This window comes from Phalacrocorax aristotelis, chromosome 3 (genome assembly GCF_949628215.1).
Source record: "Phalacrocorax aristotelis chromosome 3, bGulAri2.1, whole genome shotgun sequence".
Lineage (NCBI taxonomy): Eukaryota > Metazoa > Chordata > Aves > Suliformes > Phalacrocoracidae > Phalacrocorax > Phalacrocorax aristotelis.
Genome location: NC_134278.1, coordinates 7019517 through 7027725, shown reverse-complemented (window position 1 = coordinate 7027725; position 8209 = coordinate 7019517). Strand labels below are relative to the sequence as shown.

Here is an 8209-nt window from a genome sequence, read left to right as displayed (position 1 = left end):
CTCATTCCCTTCAAAATTTCGATGTCCAGCCTAAGGACCAGTCTGCACTCTGGCAAATTCAATTGTCGTCGGATGCTGCTGCTGCTGAACCATGTCTGTCAGCTCTTATCTTGAAGTCCAAAGAGCCATTCTGTCTTGCATAATACAATGACACATTGATTTCAGCAACGACTTTCCATGAAGAGTAGTGTTCAGCTCACTTTCCTGAAATGTCAGCAATATAGATGCCTGTTCCTGAGCTAGTCTTCGAGGCTCCTGTTGGTCAATAGAGGGAATAAGCATTTCTAGTCTGAGCCAGTTTAGATACTTTCCTCTGAACTGTTTTAGATATTTATCTAACCATTCTCTAGAGTACCCATTTCTCACCAGTTCCCAGATGTGACAGTAAAATCTGCACCAGGCTTTCCTGAAGATTTTAAACTTATCTCAGTGTTGAACAGGAACAGTTCTGAAACCTTGGAAACTACTGTGGGGGTGGAAACTATTTTCTACCCAACACCAAACCCACCAGCAAACCACAATATAGATAGGAATAAAAGTCATGAAAACAAGAATGATCAATAAACATACCACTGGCACTTTCTATATACTTATAAAAATAATCACTTAGGTGTTCTACTTTAAATAAATAATATTCTGTCACTCTAATTGAAGTATCTCAGCAGCATTTTCTTTCCTAGATGTCCCAATCATCTTATTTCACTCAGCTGGCAGAAGGAGATAAATGGGAACAAAACTTCCAGCTTTAGCCAGGCAAAAGGAAATGAAACTGAAAAGCCCACTGAAATGAAGTGACTGCTGTTAGATATAGAGGTTGCTGTTAAATATAAACAAGTACAGATCACCCTCATTAATCGAAAGAACATAAAGATGTGGTATACAGCTCCCTCTCTGTCTCGTTCTCTCCCTCTCTGTGCAAAAAAGAGTGTGTATCAGTGAGCATGCGGGTGAGGTGTATTCAGCAGCAAAGCGTTCCAATGTTCGTTCTTGCTTTTATAGTATGAACTGGATCACGATAGAGTAACTACAAAGTGATTCTGTGTGGAGACGCCGAGATACTAAAATAAATCCTTGTTGTGTCCAGAAGGAAGGATGCTATTGCCTATAGAGACTGGAGTCTTACATACAATTTTCCATCTCAAGACATCCTCAGAAAAATGGTCCAGAGTCACCCCACTCAAATCCCTAAGCATAGAGAAGCTAGCTGTCCTTGGCTACTTCTATAGTCAAGAAGGAGAAGCTGAGTCCTCCAGAAAGTAATATCACAGATGGATGGCATGGGCCCTGTGCCGTCTGATGCATTGATGTTGGGCCATGGTGCTGCAGTGTGTTATCTGGCAAGACCGTCAGAGATGGCGCAAAGCCAGGAGAGGTAAAAGCAAGGTAGTCATTACGGTGTCCTTCATTTTACCAGCACAACCTCTGCACCAGGACTGAGCCCTGGGAAATTATCCCCAACTTCTTGGGTGTAGTCATTTGGTTAGTGCATAAAAATCCCCCTCTGGGAGCCCCAGTGTGAGGCAGCAAGACCTGCACAGCACAGCTTGGAAGTTATTCCAGGGGTAGCTGTCCTGGATGCATGACCCTGCCCGCATTTCTTCTGCACCTTGACAAGGAGCCCTTGTGCCACAGCTGCCTCACTGGGGTGCTGCTGAACAGGAACTCCATGTGGAAAGGCTCTCCTATATTAATTTGCAGAGCATCTCAGCACCTCTTAGCATGAAAGGCACCGCAGCTGAAAGTCTGAGAAGCACCTGCACAGTTTAGGCTCCAGATCACTGTGTATAGTGACAAATGAAGCTCTTAGAACAGTTCACATCTGGGAAAAAAAAAGTAATTTCTTATACTTCCACACCCCTGATGACCAAAAACTGTTTTCCTCATCCTGAAATTACACTATCCAGCAGCTCTGTGAGCACCCCGACCCAAGCATCCCTTGCATTCACTTTCCCCCTCATGGCAGGAAAGCGCTTAGAAAACATTTCCCAGGTTCCTTCCTGGACAGAGGTCGCCTCCGAGTTTTGGACCAGCAGGATTCAGCGTGTTCTCTGACACAACAAACGGAGAAGGAAGCTCTGCCCTGCCCATCCAGCATAGCGTTTTCAGGATTGTGTTTTTTAGCTGCAACTCCACCCCGTGCTGGTAGAGAAGGGATCGGTTCCCACTGATGGCAGGAAAGGGAGGTCACAAGGTTTGCTTGATTAAATCACCACAAGCCAAAAGGTTCTCTCTCTCTCTCTTATTGAGATATTGCTCACAGGCTGTTTAATCTGTCCCAAAAAGAAAAGCAAACCAAAAAACTAACCCTGAGCCCAACAACCAACAGCACACACGGAAAAGCAGGTGTGTCCTGAGCTCTCGGCAGAACAAAGGGCAGAGACTGAGGCAGGAGTTGACACTTGGATGGGAAGTTTCCTTCTCAGCACTGGAGGACAAGTTTGGAAAAGACTCAGACACGACCAGCACTTGTTGTCCTACAGGTACGGATGATGTGTGTAAAATTTAGCATCAATATCCTTGTGTGGTTTAACTTTTTCGGGCAGGTGAAGGCAGCTTGAAGGAATTTTCAGGGCTGGATTGCAGTGTAAGCTTTGCATGACCGGTAAACTTGCTGCAGTTTTCTACTGCGGGAAGTGTGATCAGAGCATGTTTCATCTTGTGGTGATTAGTTGACACTTTTCTGGAGGATGATTTTGGCTTTTCAGGGTATGAATTAAGCCATTCCAGCTTCTGACAAAATGCTACTGTCTGTTAGTTTGGCTAGTGAATTTTAATAGAGGCTGTGATTAATCTAGTTTAAGCTTGGGGCTGCAGAGGTAGAGTTGTGCAAGGAAATACTGTGCTAATCTGGACTGCATGTACTACCTCCCAAGGCATGCTACATAGTTTCAGAAAAAAACCAGACTGACTGCTATAGCTCTTGGATTTTGTTTACTTTGTTATATGCTTACAGTGGCTGGGATTTGCAATGCAGATAACAGGCACTGTGTTTTTGTCAGCTGTATAAAATGGTGGTTTTGTTTCTTTAAGGGCAATCTCCTGCACGTCCCTTCAGTTTCATATTAAGTGATGCTTGCTGACAGGGATGAGGGACTTGGGGAACCTGTGGCCACAGGCTGAGACACTGCTGCATACTGTCTTTGAGTGTCACTTTTATCTTCTTTTCGTTCTTTTCTGCCTGTGTTTTGAGCTCCTTAAATGAAAGCCAGTTTTATGGTGTCATGCTCGAGTGCTGGAGTGCTGTTGCCAGTGCTCAGTGTCAGGGGGGATGCAGAGGTGCTTTCTGATGCTTTCACCTCCATTGTTGTCTATAACCCCAAAAGTCCTGCTCCATCCAAACACCTCTGGTGCAGCAGAATCCACTGGTTGCTTAAATGATCGCAATTCAGAAAAAAACACAACTGTGGTCTGACCTTGTACAACCTTGTTTCTCTCTCCCCATCAACGAGAAAGTGATGCTCACCTACATGCATTAGGAGCTTTCAGATTTGGGGGAGAAAGGTGTAATTGTTTGAATGCTGTAACTCTCACTTTCAGTAACAAGTTTTATGGGAGACAATGAGCTTGTAACAGGCAAGAGAACAGCAAGGGAAAGGACATTGAGAATTTGAAAGCCTGACACTCCATTTCTCCTTGCTCCATCACTTGCTGTTGCAAGGTGAAAATGCCATTTTTCAACCCAGAGAGCTTCCTCTCACCTAGAAAATTCTTCATCTATTTCTGTCAATCTGACTTGCGATGTCTGGCAATATTGCAGAATGAAGTGATACATAAGGAAATTTAGGGGCAAATCTTTAGCATCTGCATAGCAGTGACACTTGACCGAATTCAGTAATGGCTCGGCCAGCTCAGCAGGAACCGAGCATGAGTAGTTGGCATTTGGCATTATTTAACTTCCCTGGACTCCTCTGAGTTTGCCTCCGGTGATCCAGGTTTAAAAAACAAACAAACAGAACATGCGTAGGCTCTTGTCCTAATCTTTGTCCTAATCTCCTCGATTATTTTTATTTTTTTAACACCTCTTAGACAGGCTTAATAAAGCAGTTTTTCAAAGTCTGAATTGGAGACGTGGGAAATTCCTCAAACTAGGCAGAGCTTCCTGTCATTGTTAAAATACAAAAGACCAGTGCAGCCTTTACTAGAGGTCCTTTTTTAACCCATTCATCTTGATCAAGAAAGCCTTCCTGCTGCTGCCGCTGTTCATGGCTGCGATTAACATTTTGCCAGAAGAAATAAGGGTTTACAATAGGCAAGCATGGATGTGAATTGCATCGTCCATGAGGGCATCATTAGTTTTGGGGCTATATTTGCACACTGTAACTGAAATGCACTTGCACTTGAAACTGAAATGATTTGCTGCTGGAATTAATCTTAGCCTAAGAATAATGGCTTTTTAAGACCAAATGGGATGAAGCTACAGCAGGACAAAACTCCTTTCAGAAAACCATTTTCCAGTTTTCCATGAAACAGTTTGTTAGGATTGTCAACTCAAAGAGGGGGTCAACTGTGGTTCATGAGCTGATTCACTGTAGCTGCATGGTTATGCAGAGTTTATTTCTTAAATGATCTTGCATGTTGCTCAGCATGTCTATTGGCAGTTACCACCCATCAACTACTCTGATCCAGCACCTGCTGTGTGTGGTAACGAAGCTGCAGCTTGTCCCCCTTATCTGTGCTTGGCAGCATCCTGAGTAAGGACTGGGCCAGCCCTGGGCAAAGGCAGAAGCTGGAGGGCTGTGATGGTGGCCCTACAGTGGGCTGGACGGGTTGTATTAGGAAAGTGGGTGAGATGCACGGCACAAGGTGAGTGGGCAGGAACAGGGAGCATGGGAAAGAGCTTGCAAAAGATGCTTTGCAATGGCTTGTTTCTCTCTGATGGAGGAATGATCCACTCCACGTTTTTTGCAGGGAAGAACAGCTCCTGCAGAGCAGGTAACCCACTGTGGCAGGCTGTCTAGTAATTACAGTACTACATTTGCATGTTATTTTTTACTGTATTTGCAGCCTATTCTAAGGGCTTGTCTGCTCCTGGTCCTGTCCTGTAAAAGAGGTTTCACTCTGACAGCCATCCTGTGACATGGCGTGGATGTTGTAAACTTAATCCGTCATTTCTGCACCCAGCCCATATCTTCTCTCCAAACTTCAGTTTATCCCTGTGGAAGCCTGTAATGAATTCTGCCCAAAGCCCTCCCGTCTCCATCAGAACTCCCATCTGAGCAAGCCAAAGAAGATGGGAGTGCTGGGTCTGGCTGGGATGGAGTTAGCTTTCTTCATAACAGCCCATAGGGTGCTGTGTTTTCGATTTGTGGCTAAAAGAGTGTTCATAGCACACCAGTGTTTTGGCTGTTGCTCGGCACTGCTTACATAGAATCAAAGCTTTCTCTCTTTCCTACTCTGCCTCTGTAGTGAGTGCGCTGGGGGTTGGGAGGGGATACAGCTGGGAAAGCTGACCCAAATTCACAAAAGAGATATTTCAAACCATATAACATCATATTCAGCAATAAAAAACAGGTGTTAGAAGCAGGCTGGACTTCCATGGTGGGCCTTGCTTGGAGACTTGCTGGGCACCTGTCTGCTTGTGGGATGAGTGATCACCTTCACATAACATATTTTTTCTTTCCTCTTTCTTTTCCTTATTAACCTGTATTTATCTCAACTCACTAGTTTTCTCACTTTTTTCTCTTCCTATTCTCTTCCCCGTCCCACTGGCAGGTGGGGAATAAGCAAGTGGCTTAGCTGCAGGCCAGGGTCAGCCCACCACAATAGGATATCTAGCCCACCTTTTAGACACCTTGTAATGGAGCACTCTTGAATAAACAAAAGTTTTTCGCCAGCCCAGAAAAAAACTTTAACTCCCTTGTGTCATCTCAATCAGCTGATTTACACAAAGTAATATTTGTTTTAGGAAGAACTCAGAGATCACCTAAAATGGACCACTCCTGTCATTGAAATCCTTCCTTCTGGCTGAAAGGGGAGCTGTGTCTCTTTTGCCTTCTAGGTATTTCTACAGCTCTTGCTTTATCAGTCTGTTAGTGAAAGCACTCGTGGGTTATTCCTGCCCCAGGTTCTCTAGACACCCTGTGAACTAGGGACAGGTAATATCATCCTTTTCTGGCAGCAGAGAACTGAAGCGCAGTGTTAGCAAGGCTCTGCTTACATGTTTGGCTGCTGTGAACTCAGGCTTTGCTTCAACTCACCTCAACAGGACAGAAAATGTGGCAGGCCAGGTTCAAGGATGCCCATGCGTAACAGAACTGTATGTATTCCCCATTTAAATCTTAATATGAAACATTAATTTCCAAATGCCTTCCCCAAAAACAAAATAGATCTGTGATCTAGTATGTAATTTACTGTCCTCGGAAATTCCTCAAAACAGCAGAGCTTCCCCCAATTGTTCATGCACCGAGGTAAAGTTCTGCTAGAGTTCCTGCTTTGGCTCACTCCTGTAACCACAAGCTTGGCCTTTGACAACCATCGGTCTGAGCGTGTAAAAGCCATCTTCATTCCAAAGCTGTCCCTACGTGCCTTATGACAGGCTGTTCACAGCATGCCCCTTGCTCCTGAAATCGTTTTACTCTTCCTTCTTGAGGGAGAAATTCTTTGAATTCCTGCATAGGGTCCCTAAAGTCTGGGTCGACTCATCCTGTGGCTGAGCTCCCGGATGAGCCTATGCACGCCTCAAGCCTCTGCGGCTGTAAAACAGGACTGATGACACTTCCTTCCTCTCACTGTCCGTTCTGTTTCAAGCCTACAGCTTAAAAAGTCCTATTGTCATTCATAACCACTGGCCCTTTTCTCAGTAATGACACACAGGGCGTTAGAATCATGGAGTCACACAATGGTTTGGGTTGGAAGAGATCATAAATATCACCTTGTTCCAACCCCCCTGCCATGGGCAGGGACACCTTCTATTAGACCAGGTTGTTCAGAGCCCCGCCCAACCTGGCCTTCAACGCTTCCAGTGATGGACTATCTGCCACCCCTCTGGGCAACCTGTTCCAGTGCCTCACCACCCTCACAGTGAAGAATTTCTTCCTAATATCTAATCTAAATCTACCTTCTTTCAGTTTAAAACCATTACCCCTCATTCTATCACTACACACCCTGATAAAGAGTGACTCTCCGTCATTCCTGTAGGCCTTCTTTAAGTACTGGAAGGCTTCTATAAGATCTCCCCAGTGCCCTCTCTTTTCTAGGATAAACAACCCCAACTCTCTCAGCCTGTCCTCACAGTGGAGGTGCTTTATGCAATTCATGTAAATCTGCCTCAAAAGCTGCCTGCTCGTTCCCCAAATGCCTTATTTCTGGCTAACCTTGCAACAGTAGCTCCAGCACTGTTTCAGCATCATAGTACTAAACCTGGCAAAGACCAGTCTAGGGGAGAGCTACCAAGATGATCAGGGGACTGGAGCATCTCCCTTATGAGGAAAGGCTGAGAGACCTGGGTTTGTTCAGCCTGGACAAGAGAAGACTGAGGGGGGATTTCATCAATACCCATAAATATCTAAAGGGTGGGGTGTTAGGATGATGGGACTAGGCTCTTTTCAGTAGTGCCCAATGACAGGCCAAGGGGAGATGGGCACAAGCTGGAACACGGGAAGTTCCATCTGAACATGAGGCAAAACCCCTTCCCTGTGCGGGTGCCAGAGCAGGGGCACAGGCTGCCCAGGGAGGCTGTGGGGTCCCTTCCCTGGAGACATTCACACCCCGCCTGGACGCGTTCCTGTGCCCCCTGCTCTGGGTGTGCCTGCTCCAGCAGGGGGGTTGGACAAGATGGTCTCCAGAGGTCCCTTCCAGCCCCCATCATTCTGTGATTCTGCGACACAACCATCTGACAACAGTTAAGGGAGGCTTCCTGTGGCCCAAATGTAAGTGCAGATGCTTTTGAGGGTGTTGAAGCAGAGGCGATTCCTACTGAAGTAAAAGATTGCCTGTACAGTCAGCAAAGGGAACGCAGGTGCTTCTGAAGATTTGCCATGGGAGATGCCACCAAAATTAGGCACGTCTCACTGAGGGCAGAGAAGCTAAAGAATATTCCCAATCTCAAAACGTGCATTTTACCTTACAGCATGCTAAGATTAGGAAAAACACATGCAACAGCAGCAGTGCAGTGTGAAAGACTGAAGTTGTTCCCTAACCCTGAGGCCATCTGTCAGGGCACAGCTCACCTCCATATTGAACTCTCCTTTTCCCTCTATTACAAGGCAGC

General features: G+C 45.6%; 1 protein-coding gene across 3 annotated transcripts in view; it reads left to right on the top strand.

The window, feature by feature from the left end:
- Positions 1-2130: 2130 nt before the first annotated feature.
- ADGRF5 (adhesion G protein-coupled receptor F5) overlaps positions 2131-8209 on the top strand; it is a 48061-nt gene continuing 41982 nt past the window's right edge. The window contains exon 1 of one of the 3 annotated variants that reach the window (XM_075086665.1): positions 2131-2480. The gene's annotated coding sequence lies outside the window, so the exon portion shown is untranslated. The remainder of the gene's footprint in view (positions 2481-8209) is intronic. The other 2 variants (XM_075086661.1, XM_075086663.1) reach the window with 2 other exon arrangements.